The sequence below is a fragment of the Callospermophilus lateralis genome, chromosome X (genome assembly GCF_048772815.1).
Source record: "Callospermophilus lateralis isolate mCalLat2 chromosome X, mCalLat2.hap1, whole genome shotgun sequence".
In the NCBI taxonomy this organism is placed as follows: Eukaryota; Metazoa; Chordata; class Mammalia; order Rodentia; family Sciuridae; genus Callospermophilus; species Callospermophilus lateralis.
Genome location: NC_135325.1, coordinates 37,739,673 through 37,755,227, shown reverse-complemented (window position 1 = coordinate 37,755,227; position 15,555 = coordinate 37,739,673). Strand labels below are relative to the sequence as shown.

Sequence of the window (15,555 nt, the reverse complement as noted above, 5' to 3'; positions counted from 1 at the left end):
CTTAGGAAACACTCAGGAGAGCAGTGTGATTAATGTGGTTGGGTGACTGTGAGATGCTTTGAACTGTGTGTGTGCACTTGTTTCCCTCATCCCTTTTTCTCATTTTCAACCTTTTTTGTGTTTCAAGAGTAAGCAGAAGATTTCTACCTCCCCCAGTGCTCAGATGACTTGCCCCCAAAGGATCTCACTGTTAAATAACAGTGAGACGATTCCCATGTCTGTTACAGAGGGGAGGCTCAACACACATCTATGAAGTTCCCATTGGCCTTATGGAATTGGAGAATAAGAGAAGTTAGGAACGTCATGGGGTGTGACTCCCTGTCCCCTGACCCTGCAGGTGAGAAGGCTTCCCCAGACTTCACCCCTCCAGAGACTGGCATCTGGGCTCCACAGCGAATAGTGCTCTGAGGCCAAGGTGCAAGGTGAGTCCCACAAAGCTCAGTTGTCATTAAGAAGGAAGTTTCCCCAGCATGTGATAGGCAAGGTGCTCTTGTATGTGATCCTGGAGGCACTGTCCTCGATACTCTACAGGTTTGGGAACACATGCGGTAGAAGCAAGGGGTTGCTTGTCCTCCAACAGAGGGTGTTTTGCTTCCTGCTCTGGTACAATTGGCTTGAAACACTAATCCTGGCAGTTGAAGAGAACATCCCATTCTCCACTTGCCTTGTTATCCCATTGTGCGCAACGTGGAAATGGCTTGGGTTGTTATCAGGAACCTGTCATGTCACCATGTTCCAAGTTGCCAGAGAAGGAACCAAGAGTTCTGTCTCTGAACCTCTCTCTCATGTGGCAGTGTATAACGTGTGGTTAGTCAGAAGTTAATACGATGAAACCATGGGTATCTTAGAGATGGAGGTGATCTTATGGGATAGTTCACTATCATCGGCCCTACCCACATTTCTGGTAAATGATCTGTACACTTTCATCCTGCATTTCCTGCTGGACAGTAGGGCCCATCCTCTTTCCCTGGCCAGAGATGGCCTTTCACGGCATCCCTTTCTTTTCCCCAGCCCCAACTTCTGATTTCAGAGGTGTCCAATGGGAGGAAGGGTCCGAAGGGGTCTGGATACAGTGCCGTCAGGAAGGTGCTCCCAAGAGCTAGTGTCTTCTCTTAGCCAGCAGTGTCCTGGGATCCAGGCCCTTAATTGTGTGGGTGATGAGCTGCAGCGGTGCCTCTGCCTTGGTTACTTTCTGGGTGTCGTGAGGCCTAGAAGGAAGCAGACCATAATACCCCAGGACAGGATGGGTATGTCCCGTTCGTACTTGGGTGGGGGGCCCGTTTTCCCTTGTCACTGAGATTTCCTCAGCTGTGGCTGAGGGAGGTGCCTTGTCTTTCTAAAGAGCAGCAGGATTCTCAACCCAGGGCAGGGTCTGAAGGAAGCTGACTAAACTGAACATTTAGATAAGGAATGTGGGCTTTGGGGAGCTGAAGTGAACGAAGTCTCAGGATAACCTCTCACTGTTTCTGGACAGTTGTGAAAATGAAACATCAGGAGGAGGTCAAAAACTTCCTGTCTGAACTTGGGAATGTGACAATGTCTCTCTTCCCAGAGTGGAACCTGCTCATAGCTCAGGTGTTTGAGACCCTGGAATACAGAACAAAAGGCAGACCATGCCTGTCTCTGTGACACAGATCTTCCCTCAGCTCAGAACCATCACACCTTGGACATGAACTTCCAGCTACTTCAGGGACCTCACCCTATAAGTCACCAAACCCCAAGCATCCCAGTGCCACACAGAACCCAGAACTCAATCCAGGAAAGCACAACTCACAGACGTCAAATCTTTGGGCACATAATACCTCACACTTGACTGAACCTAGATTGCTCAGCTCAATGAATGAGGCCAGGGACTCAGAAGAACCCTGAGATGTCCAGTTCTGAAGTATAGACTCAACTGCATGCCGACAACTTCATAACTCACGACTTAAAAACCCAAATAGCTCCCAGACCTCCCACCCTGGGCATACAAATCCACAAAAACTTGGATCCCTACCCTGGAATGCAGGCACATGCACATCTGAGAGGACTGGTACTGAAAACACAAGAGACCTCATGCATGAGGGTATGTGTAACCGACATCTCAGGGAAGTCAGAGCCTGGTGCACAAAGCCCAAAGTTTGCAAACCAGGAAATGGTCAACCCCTCAAAATTGCAGCAAGCTCAGTCCCTGGGATACAGACTTATGATTGGGTCACAGAGGTCACATTCAGGATCCAGAATCAAAAAAGATCAGACACCCTTGTTTTGGATAACATCTGTGATCTCATGAGCATAGGGTGAGGAATGTCGGGTTGCATCACATTTTCCATATCGCTACTCTGCAGAGCTCAAACCCTAATTCTGGACGTGCAGAACAAAAACTGCAGAGAATGTATATGGTAGACACAGCACCTAAAACAGATCACACACCTCACACACCAGCACACACATTTATAAAGAACCCTGAGATCCTTCACTCTGGACACAAGCCACTCAGGGCTCAACAGATCTCACATCCTGCACAGACATCCTGAAACTATTCAGACAACTGATAACCTGTAATGGGCCAGGGACCTCTCAGTCTGGACAGAGACCTTGAAACAACTCAGTGATGTGATGGATGGCCTTAGTGACACCCACAATGTCACCCCTTCCAGGATCCATGCTAAATAGGGCCACAGCCGTGTTTCTCCCAGTCTCCTGAGTGAGACACAGGGGTGGAATGAAAGAGAAGGGAGGGCCAGGCATGGTGGTGCATGCCTGTAATCCCAGCAGTTTGGGAGGCAGAGACAGGAGGCTTGTGAGTCCAAAGCCAGCCTCAGCAATTTATCAAGACACTATGCAACTCAGTTCAGCCCTCTCTGTAAATAAAATACAAAAATTGGGCTGAGGCTGTGGATTAGTGGTTGAGTGCCCCTGAGTTGAATCCCCACTACCGAGAGAGAGAAATAGAAGAGAATGAGAATGAACCCCTACATCTGGGCCCTGGTCCAAGCACCTGAGTATCCTTTTCCAGGGGATGAAGACCCAGGTTCTGCCCTCAGAGGCTGCTTCTGGGCAGTGATTCACATATACCAAGGCCTGATGCACCCTGGAGTCCTGTGCCTGCCAGCTTGGGGATATGTTCTAGGTTAAGATGTCTTGTGCCATCCTGGAATTGAACCCTCACTGCCCTCAGGCCTGAGATGCCCTTATGCCACAGAATCACTCTTTGGGTAAGGAGAGGCTGAGTGTATCTCTGTGAACCACAATGGTCTTCTAGTGGTCATAGCAGAGCTGATTCTTCTGGGAACCCGCCTCCAGCTCAACAGTGGACCTCCTGCCCAGCATCCTGTTCACCCTGAATGGTGTCCTTCTGACTCTTGAGCATGTAGATCCAGGAGCCCCTTGATTTCCTCTGCCCTCCTCAACCCTGAACAGATGGCCCTCTGCAGATCTTTTGAGCATGAATGACTCAAGATTAAAGGGGGAGATGGTGAAAGTGTTTGCCGCAGAGTGCCAGGGCTATATGGCACAGACCGCACAACCCCGCCCCCTCATCAACCCCTCACTCCCAGTCCTTTCTGTCCTCTGAGTATGCTTGTCCCCTCCTCCCAATTCATAAATCAGGTATAAAGGGAATGGGGTGTGAGGGTCTCTGAACTTACGCATAGCTTGGTGTAAGTTGACATAGAGCAGATATATTCCCGCACATAGACCATGAGAGCAACCCTGGTATAGGACTATTTATTCATGGGCAGTCACAGCTGGGAGGCTGTGCTGTTTTGGGACTGAGGCTGATGTGGCCTTGCTGGTGGGCCTCATCTTCTTGGGAGACACACACTGGCTCATATCTGATTCCCTGGTGGATCTCCATTCCATTCCCTGAGGATTCAGTCTCATACCTGCAGTGTTTCTGGAGACGTTTGAACAAAGTCAGGGCTTAATTGATGCCTGCTGATAAATTCGTTCCCTTAAGAATTCACCTAAGCCCTAATTACCAAGATGCTGTCAACATCTCTGCTGCCTAATGCCTAAAAACACATCATTTAAGCATTTACTTTTTATGGATCAGGTTGCCGTCTCCCTGGAGGAATCAGGACTGGTTCTGGAGTCACCCAGTCCCCTTTGAACTGCACCCACGGGTATTCTGGGGAACATATTTCTGACTGTGAATGGTTTTCTTGGTGTGTCTGTAAACTGATATTGGGCTTTCGGATCAATATAATGGGATCCAATAAGCATTTGTCAATGAGCCAGTGATCTTACTGACCTGGTAATACCTTCAGTCTTTTGTACTGGTGAGTCAACTGAGGTCCCAGGGTAGGATCCTGAAGTCTCCCAATCCACCTCCACTTTGCTATTTGAAGCCCCACCTTTAGGGCTATAAGCTTCCAAACCAGGACGACACCCCTGACACCCAGACCATGCATGCTCTTGAACCTGGAAGATTGTGAATGGGTAATCACATTAACCAAATAGGTTTTAGTGTCATCCTTAGTTTCTGCCCTGCTGCTCCACCCTGGAACCATTCACTTATCTCTTCGCCCTTATTCTTGGCAGCACTAGGGCTGGATCTGTAGAGCCAAGTAGCTGGGGCCATAAATGGAATGATGGTGACCTGAGAGGCTGCAGAGGCCTCACCCTGACTAGATGTATGGAGGTTCCTCCTTGGTGGGGAGCCCAATACACATGATGCAGAATGGTTTATTTTAAAATACAAGGCTCCCTTTCCCAGTGGTCTTTCCCAAAGTGTACTGCTTCATCAGGGCCTTTAGTGGTACATTTCAGTGCAGGGAGGTTTCACCCACCCTCTTCATCCAGCCTGTTCCTTCTCAGTGTCCCCAGTGTCTATGATTCTCCCAGAAGGGACAGTTTCAAGCTATTTCTTTTTAAAATTGTTTTTATTGGTGCATTATCATTGTACATAATAGTGGGGTTCCTTTGACCTAGTCATATGTGCGTAGAATATAAGTTGCTCCTTTTCAGTCCCTGGTGCTAAGTTTAGGCTGTTTCTAATGAGTCTTTTCATCTCTATCCCCCACCCCACCCCCGCAGTACATCCAATGGGTGTTGCCTTTGTGATCCTGACACTGCTCAGTGGAGGATTCCATTCCCATCTCACTTCTCCTAATATTGTCTAATGGGCCACACGAGTTGCATATTCCTGTTCTTGTAGAGTGCCTAGTGTAGAGTCCGGCCTCCTAGCTAGAACCCCTGCCCCAGGAGTGGTACTTAGGATGTCAAGAATGGGACATTGCTTCCCGTCCCCACTGACAGAACTCTGAATCAACAAGACAACTGCATGCATCGATCATTAAATTCTACCACCTCCCCCTCAGTAGAGGGAGACTGTTGTTCAATATATTCTTTGCTTTCTCCCCAGCACCTAGAACCGTGTCAGGCACAGAATAGGCCCTCCATTGATGTTGTTAAGGAAAGCATCCTTTGACCTGGCAATTCCATGGCCAAGGGTATGTCCTAGGAATGCATAGTTTGTCCTGACCATAGCGCCTTTCTCCATGGCATGGTATTAATGGAGAGTAGCAAGAAGGAGATGCTCATACCTACCCAGTGTGTGTGTTTTCATGCACGTGCAAATGTGTGTGTGTTAACGTGTATATGTGCACACTTGGGAGCATGTGTGTGTGCATGTATGTACGTACACAGATCTCACATGCAGGGACTAGAAAACTTACTATTAGTGTCAATTATACTCCCCAAGGAGATCTTATGACTCGTTGCAATCCCTATCAAAATTCTAATTACTTACCTCCCTAAATTACCAAGACGGTGCTATAATTCTAATGAAATGAAAGTCTCCCGCAAAGACGATGTAGAGAAAAAGGAACACTTTTACACTGTTGGTGGGATTGTAAATTAGTGCAACTACTATGGAAATCACAGTGGAGGGCCCTGAAAAGACTAGGCATGGAAATCCCGTATGACCCAAGTATATCACTCCTTGGTATTTTTCCTGAATTAAAATCATACTATAGTGGTATGTGCATACCCATGTTTATAGCAGCACAACTCACAATAACCAAACTATTGAACTAGGCTAGTTGTCCAATGGATGAATGGGTAAAGAAAATGTGGTATGTGTACTCAATGTGAGTTAATTATTAAGCCATAAAGAAAAGTGAAAGTATGTCATTTGCAGGAAAATGGATGGAACTAGAGACATTATGTTAAGCAAAGTAAGTCAAACTCCAACCATAAAAGGAGCTATGTTTTCACTTATATACAGAAGCTAGAGAGGAAAAAGGAAAAGAAAGGTGGAAATGAAAGTTTGGTCTGTACAGGAAAGGGACCAAGGAGTGGGAGGTGGGGATGGAAGGAGGGAGTGCTTGGGGGGTGATATTGGCCAAATTATATTGTTGTGTGCATGTACAAGTATATACCATCAAATACCACCATTATGTACAATTCTAAAGCCCTAATAAAAATGTAGGGGAAAAGGCTTCCACAATAGCCAAAACAATCTTGAAACACAACAAAGTTGCAAGATTCACCCTCCCTGACTTGAAAACCTACTATAGATTTACTGCAGTCAAGACAGTATGGTACTGACATAATTTTAGATAGTGGCGTAAAATGGAGTTTTCTGAAAGCCGTATTTCTGTGGTCAACTTATTTTTTGTCAAGGATGCAAAGCCTGTTACCTAGTAAAAAAGTCTTTTCAGTGGATTGTCTTGGCATAACCTGTATGTCCATACACAAAGGAATGAATTTAGAACTGTATCTCACACTGTCTACAATTAAAATGAATTACAGACCTAAATGTAAGACTTTAAAATTATCGGAAGAAAACAGACATAAGTCTTCAAAAACCTTGGTTTAGGCAACAGTTTACTAGATGTGACATGGATGCACAAACAACCCAAGGCAAAATAGATAATGTGGCATCATCAAAATTTCAACTTTTATACTTCCAAGAATACCATCAAGAAAGTGAAACGTCAACCCAAAGTATAAGAAAAAAGTTTTGCAAATCATGTGATAAAGAACTTCTATCTATAAAACACACTCACTCACCTCTCAACTCAATAGAAAGGAAAACCCAATTAGAAGATGGGCAAAGAATCTAAATACAGTTTGTCCAGGGAAGATATCCAAATGGATGATAAGCACATGAAAAGGAGCTCCATATCATTAGCTTCAGGGAAATGTGTCTATGAGTCAGTCATGTTGAGATAGCACTTTATACCTGCTAGGATGTTTTCCAAAAAACATGTTGGTTAAGTATGTGAAGAAAGTGAAACCCTCGTAAGATGCTGGTTGGAATGTAAAATGATGCAGTCAGTTTGGAAACGGTTCCACAAAATCAAATACAGAGCATCATGTGGCCCGGTATTCCACTTCTTGGTACATATCCCCCCAAAATGAAAACTTATGTCCACACAAAAATTTGTGTATGCATGTTCAAAAATTATGTGTAATTTTCAAAAGGGTAACTAATAGAAATCCCATTGGACTGACAAATGGAAAAATAAATGTATATCCATATGGAATCCCACTAAACATCAATAAAAATAAATCATGGATGAAACTTGGAAACCTTTTGGGAATTCAAGCCATTCAGAAAGATACCACCTGTTGTATAATACCATTTTTTTTGTGTAAAGTTTAAAATATGCAAATTTATTTATTCAATTTTGGGGGAATAAAACCTAGGGTGCCTAAAAACTGAGTCACATCCGTAGCCTGTTTTGTTTTAATGCTTTTTAATATAAAAAGTCATAGATGGGTTCAATAACTTTCTTTTATTTTCATGTGGTGGTGAGACTCAAACCAAGTGCCTTACATATGCTAGGCAAGCACTCTACTACTGAGCTACAACCACATTCTCACCTTTTATTTTGAGAGAGCGACTCATTTGCTGTGGGACTTGGTAAGTTACCGAGGCTGCCTTTGATCTTTTGATCTTCCTGCCTCAGCCTCCCGTGTTGCTATGATTATAGGTATGTGTCGCCATGTCCAATTTCCACAAGAGGAAAATTTATATAGACAGAAATTAGATTGGTTATTCTCTACAGATGGGGATTTGGAAAAAAAAGGAGGAAATAAGAAAGGACTGCTAATTTGTACGGTATTTTTCTGGGGATGATTAGAGTGTTCTTTAGTTGTGGTGATGGTTTTAACATTTTGTGAATACACTAAATATCACTGAATTTTTAATGTTAAATGGTCAGTTGTAGGCTGTGTGAATAGTATTCCAATAAAAGTGTTACAAAAAGTGATGTAAGTGAATGATTCTTATGATTATCTGGAAATGACTGAGTTGTGAAAATGCTATCATGTCATGCTGTTAGATAATAAAGGAAATTGAGCCAAAGTTCTATCCCTGCAGTGAAACATGGCTCAGAACCAATTTTTCTAATACTTGGTACACATAACTCACATATTTACTGCCTTCATAGATATCTTCTCAGTACTTTCCTAAGTATTGAGAAAATGTTTTCCAATTGGGGTCATTACAAAAAATTAATTAAATACATATTTAATGAGACTCATTATGTTTGATATACTATCTTCAAAAAGCATGGCACACTCTGTATTCCAATCAGTCTGAGCCTCTTTCTGTTTATTACATGTCCCACACTCTGATTTATACACCCTTACACGTACTTCTGGGATGCTTTTCCTACCATTTTTTCTGGCGAGTTGAGATTTACCTTCAGCTCTTGGGTTACATTTATCTTTCCCTAGGATATTTGCCTGAAATCAGGTTATTATCCTGCTCTGTACAGAAAGAGTCCATTCATTGACCTCCTTTAATAGAAAGCACTTATCACAATCTTTGCTAAGAGACTAGGAGCTCCTTGTGGAAGGGATCATGTCTTTCTTTTCCTTCTCTGAGCCCATGGACTGAACATAATGTAGGGTTTTTAAAATATTTCTAGTCATAATTAAATATAAAACATTAGTGAGGGGCAATAATCAAATATGAAACCATAATGGAATTTCTGCTTATTCAACAAGGGTTAAATCTGGATGGAAGAAAATAGTTTATAAATCATTTTTTTCTGAGTGGAACATGATGGAGATTTATTAAAAATTCCACAAACATCAATATTTTCAGATTCAAATGAGCTATGGGAAAGCTGCAATCTAAAAGCTATGTGTTAAGGAAAAGTTTCCTTGCTCACAATAGGATCCACACAGGAAGGGTCAGGCCTTTATTTTCTATTGAATGTTATGTCCAGATGGTACCCAAGCCTATGGCTAAAATTTTGGTAAAACAAGATCAAGAACAAGAAGCCTATTCAGTAAGTTTAGAAGCCAGAATGTGGAATTTGTTTATGAGTTATTAAATTTGTCATACTTTGAACCATTATACCAGTGGATTTTTTGATGCATAATTTTTCTTTATAGGTTTTTATCCTAGCTAGGATAACTGAGTTATCCTAGCTCTGTCAAGGGTTTTATTTCTGGTCCCACATCATCACCGGGGAGACAAGTTCAGTTTATTACTGACTTGGGAACCTCCCAGGGACTTTGACAAGCCTACCTACTTTGGTTCTTGAGATGGGTTAAACTCACTCAAGGCTGTATCATCTCCTATAATATCCACTTAAAGGATGGAGACTCTAATTTTGGTAGTGGGCTACTGCATGAACTATGAGAGCTAATTCATATTTGCAATGTATTGTTTTACCTACTCTTAGCCCAACTCACTTAGGGATGAAGTGAAGCATGTGCCTCGAATGTGTAAACCAAAAGAATTGGACTGGAATAACCTCATTCCATCCTAGTACATTGGTGGTCTCATTGATATGTTGGCTCTGGTAAGTGTGGGAGGATGACTCCTGTGTGTGGCATTGTCAGCTCATTTTTGGTATAAATACCTCTGCTGTTGCTGAATTCAAGCTGCTAACAATTTCATAAATGTTTTACAAGATTCTTGCATATTTATGGGTCAGCTTGGTGATGTGATCTGGCTCCAGCATTCCACTGAGTGTTGCCAAACTAAGGGAGATTTTTGGGGTTCCTGGTGCCTTTATTCTCACAGATATGCTCCTTATATAGGCCCATGGTTAATGGCAAGGTTATGATAGGCTGTGGCCCTGAACTCACGTTGTCTATACTGTGGAGAGAAGGGAGCAGTGGCAGGTTTCACAGCCCAATTCCAACAGAGAAGATGGGATTATAAGAACTATGTTCCAGTCTCTGTCCAGGGTTCAAAACTTATCTATGCCTCTGATACTCCTACCTCTCAGATATATACCACAAAACTGAGGCAGGCAGAGATACAGTAACTTTGCTAAACCCACAAACAAGTGTTGGAGCTGGTATTCTTCCTCATTCTTTACTTTCCCCCAAACCAGACTTCTTAGCATCTCTGCTATGAGGCCTTTCCTAGGAAATTGGTACATTAAATCAGAATATTGTACTGATGATTTCTGGGAACAGGACAAAGGCGTGTTTATTTGAATGATATCTCACAATCACTAAAGAGAAACTTGTTACAGTGACTTGCTTTAACAAGGGAAAATTATTATCCACAGAACCAGATTGTTGTAGCAAGGTTGAAACCCTTTGAATCCTATTCTCTGGAAAAGATACTAAAATATGTAAGCAAATAAAGTTGGAGAGCATGAGGCATAACAGTTAACTTCATACACCCCTGGTGAGACTGGAAGGTAAGCTTGCTATGTGCATCATGATTTAAATGTAAAATCAGTTTGATTTAGACACATTACTTCCAAAAGACTTAAGGAAATGATTGGACAGATAAAGATTTCTAAGCAATGGTATTTGACCTGCATACATTTGAAAATTTGAACAAGTGGAATGGACATTAATACACACCTGTAAAGTTTTGATTTTGAGAAATATACTACTTCCATGCATTTGGTGATATGCACTTAAACTTCTAGGTGTCTTTTTTGGCATGAGAAGGCCATTTTTTGGACACATAAACACGAAACATCCCTGAAAGCCACAATATTGCATTATCTTTTCTCAACATGGGGATTCTACTCCATCTTGGACTTCAACAAGTACTCCTGCTCCTAATATGCTCCATTTTCCCCTCCTTTGAGTCTAAAAGCATGAAGAATGTTTTCTGTGCTCCTTCTGAACCACTGTGAATAAAAGCAACAACAGCCTTTCACCAACATGTCCTGATTTGTATTATCCAAGTAAGGAAAATCTTTGAAAATTATATCTGTGGGGCTGGGGCAATAGCTCAGTGGTAGAGTGCTTCCCTAGCACATGTGAGGCCCTGGATTCGATCCTCAGCACCACATATAAATGAATAAATAGAATAAAGGTATTAAAAAATTACTACCTTTAAAAAAATTACATCTGTTATCTCTTCACTCCTGTCTATTGTGTGCTTCAGTCACAGAACTTGTTTTCTTCCCACTAACTACAGAGAGTAAGGATGTTTGCACTTAGTGTAATGAGGTATAGGGCTTGGTAGACATCATAAAACTTTCAGAGACCAGTCTTAACAAACACTGGTGGCACCACTAAGCAACAGCACATGGAGATGTAAACTTCAATATGTATACAAACTTGTTTAAAAACTGAATAAAAACAGTGTTTTATTCTGAGATTTTTTTTTTTTTTGAGTACTGAAGATTGAACTCAGGGGAACTCGACCACTGATCCACATTCCCAGCCCTATTTTGTATTTTATTTAGAGACAGGGTCTCACTGAGTTGCTTAGCACCTCACTTTTGCTGAGGCTGGCTTTGAACTTGCAATCCTTCTGCCTCAGCCTTCCAAGCTGCTGGGATTATAGGTGTGTGCCACTGTGCCCAGTTTATTGCTGGGATTTTGGGAAGGCTAGTTTAAGAGATTCAGACAAACTAATGAGTTCAAACATCCTTCACCATCTGATCCTGTGTTACTACCAGCAGGTTCCAGATGGGTGGCAAATTGATTTTACTGCATCATGTTTCTTACCCCAGTATCTTCCTTAGCCATATGAAGTGTGGCTCTGGGCCCTTTATCTCTCATTCCTGTGGTTCCAGGATAGAGAGTAACAAGTCAGTAAAATGTGGACTGGGAAACACTGACTGGAACTAACAAGACTCTAACTGTTTCCATTATAATGTTTTATCTACACTAAATACAGAATACATTTTCCCTTCCATTTTAACTGATTCTTATTTTGGATTACCCCCCCCCCCTTTGTTTGGGCAAGAAAGGAATACTGTCTCTCAGTGGAATCCAAAATATATTAAGAACAATCAACCTTTTCTACACAGTTTTATTTTAATGGAAGGAATACCCACCACATACATTTCAGATTGAAAGAGAAGCAAAACAAAACAAAACACTGCAAGTAATTGACCTTGGTTCCCAGGACAAAGATTTTTAAAAGTTGGGACTTTTCTTTGCTTGGGCAGCAACAATGTGCCTTATAGACTGGCAAAGCTTATCCAATAAGGAACTGTCCTGGTTCTACCTTATTTTAAAACAAAGTGAAAGGACAGCAACTCTGAGTATAAAATAGTTAAAAATAAGTCTTTAAAAAAGACATGGAGACATATGTGTTTCCTAACTGGTTTTGGAAATTGCCAGGTTATGATATAAAAAGTAGCTGATGAAATAATATCAAAATCTCATCTAGAAAACTACATCATCAGGGGAGGAAAAAAGGGACTTGAAAAAAATGCTTATTGCCAAAGTTGACTTTCTATAAGTTGAAAGATCACTTAGATTGAACAAACCACATAGCAACATAAAATGGGCACTTTTGAAGACTTTGAAAAATTATAAAAGCTGTTTTTTTTTTTTAAATAGGGACAAACTTGAATACTATGACACTATTATCTTTCATTGTAACACGGATTACATGTGTTTATGTGACACATTTACAAAAGTCGACCAAATAAGGGAACTGCCTGTTTGAATCTGCCACTGAACCCAGTGCAATTGCTTGGCAGCCTGTACTTTCATCAGTGCCACATTTTGGCTGGGCAAAATTCACGAGCCACTTGTCAAGCAGGAACGAACTTTATTTTTTGAACGCGCGCTGCACCATGCGAGCTCTCCAGGAATTCCCCGAGAGTCCAACTGCCACCACCGGCTCTTCCGGGGAACACCTCAACCGGAACCCTTAGGTCCCCGCTCTTGAGGCAGATTGGCTGGGTCGCATGGGCGGAGTCAAAAGAGTCCCCCAATGAGCAGCTCCATGGTCTGAAAGGGCAGGGAAACAGCCCAATGAGCATCACCGCAGAGGAGCCAATCAGCTGGAAGTTTGCTGGGGCCGCAGTGAGCCAATCAGCTGGAAGTTTGCTGGGGCTGCTTCTGCTGTGGCTCTCAACATCTCCCCCTCTCTGTTTAATTAAACAACAAGCATGTGGCTTAGGGACCTTGCCTGTCTTAGGTTGTCCAATACTACATATGGTTCTTACCCGTCATCAGATGAGCTGACCTCAAGGCGTCAGCCTCCTGTCTTAGGTTGGTACCATTGCAATTGGATCTTACCCATCATTGACTACCGGTCCAGCATACAGCCACACCTGTGGATAGGCCTTTGTACTAGTGTGTGTGGGGGGGGTGAGGTTCTTTGCCTCACCTCTGTTGGCCCCCAAATTTTAGCTGAACGACCATCACAAGCAGAAGGGAGGAGGATACAAAATGCCACGACACCAAGCCAATTGACGGCTCCTTTTGGGAAAATTGTACCATCAATGACATCATCAACAAAAATACCCCAACACTACCACAAGTCGCTGCACCAACAGATAGTTCACAATGCATACTAGTGAGTTCACAATGCATACAAGTGATACATAGTCCAGGCAAGTTCTGCAAGCACTTCAGTGATAGCTATTGCAGAAGCTGTAATTTGGTTTTATCTTTGTCTTCACCGGCACTGGGATGATGATAGGAATTCTGGCAATGATGGCTAAAGAAAAAATTATGTAACATTCCAGAAGGCATTAAAAGAAAACAATTTTCTGAACAATTTACATTATCCTGAACAGAATTATTAAATATAATGAAAAGGAAAGGTGAAAGTAAACAAACAGATCCGTTAACCTCCTTTTTTGTTCACATATTAAAACAATCCTCAACAGCTGTTTACCCAATTTAAATTAAGCCATTTAAATCACATGAATAAGAAAAAAAAATGTTTGGATCCATTTTTTCATGAGTGCTCATATGATATATGGACATACACACATACAAACATACAACACAAAACACAAGTGTGCACACATAATATAATACATACAACACGTAACATAATAGTAAAGGCCTTGTAACTTTTTACAGGTGAAATCTCCATTGCAGTGTTTCCACATCTCTCCCCACTGGAGCCGTGCCATCCAGTTCATCATCAAATTCTGCAAACTGGGAAAACATCTCTCAGATGGTGTTCTGGAAATGCCCAATGAGCATCACCGCAGAGGAGCCAATCAGCTGGAAGTTTGCTGGGGCCACTTCGGCTGCGGCTCTCAACACACCAGCAGCAGAAGTCTGCAGAGATCACTAAGATAAAATAGTAAGACTAATAAAACTCTATACAACTTTGAAAGATTAATGCCAGTTAAGGGCATTTACAGTGGCAGAGTCAGAAATATCCATTACACAGTCTGTGGGCACCCCAGTGTACATGTGTAGAAGCAGGGGCACACAGTGGCAACAGGAGATACTCCCGTCCTGCTTGGAGACCCAAGGCTGTGCTCCACTTTCCTTGCTTCTGCCTCTGACATCCTTTCAGCTTTCATCCCTAGATGAGGGGGCAGCTTGTGAGGTTGAGTGTTCCAGGCTGAGGGCACAGAGAGCTCAGCTCAGGAGGCCATGGTAAGCATGGCTTTGGCAGGCAGGAGTCGTGAAAGGTAGCCAGATGGAGCTGGGAGATGCAAGACCACACAATATTAAACAGTTGAAGAGATTGAACCAGGTCATATTTCTAGTAAGCTCTAATGACAGGATGTGCTAGAGCTTTACCAGCCAATCAAAATTGCCTATTTCAATGATATTGTTATAGGTGCAGTGTGCTGCGGAGTGGATCATTCACAGGATCAGAAGAGACGAGATCAGAAGAGAAGAAATGTCTTGCACATGACCGAAAGCTAGGAATAGGAACTAAAATGTTAAATAATGCCTTAAACATCTGTGGAAAAGATGGCACTTATTTTGGCGGGGGGAGTACTGGGCATTGAACTCAGGCACTGGACCACTGAGCCACATCCCCAGCCCTATTTCGTATTTTATGTAGAGACAGGGTCTCACTGAGTTGCTTAGCTCCTTACTTTTGCTGAGGTTGAACTTGTGATCCTCCTGTTCCAGCCTCCCAAGCCGTTGGGATTACAGGCATGCACCACTGCACCAGGCAAGATGGCACTTTTTGACAACATCTGTTTACATGTTTGGATCAGCAATGAGCCAGTAATTGATTTCTACAGGAAGTTTGGCTTTAAGATTATTAAGCTGAAGAAGAACTACTGTAAGAGGATAGAAACTGCAGATCATATCCTCATGTCCTTCAGAAACCCCCCAAGTTTCTTCTGGTCAGAATGCAGATGTATAGAAGGCAGACAACTGAACAAATTACAAATGACCTATCTTGTACTTCCTTGTTATCAAATAAAGATGAATCACATTGATCCCCCACCTTTT

At 42.5% G+C, this 15,555-nt stretch overlaps 1 long non-coding RNA gene across 3 annotated transcripts in view; it reads left to right on the top strand.

Moving 5' to 3' along the window:
• LOC143639305 (uncharacterized) overlaps positions 1–15,555 on the top strand; it is a 22,862-nt gene extending 7,307 nt beyond the window's left edge. For 2 of the 3 annotated variants that reach the window (XR_013154675.1, XR_013154676.1), the window contains 3 exons: positions 228–422; positions 14,206–14,434; positions 14,924–15,555. This is a non-coding gene — a long non-coding RNA (uncharacterized LOC143639305). The remainder of the gene's footprint in view (positions 1–227; positions 423–14,205; positions 14,435–14,923) is intronic. The other variant, XR_013154677.1, reaches the window with a different exon arrangement.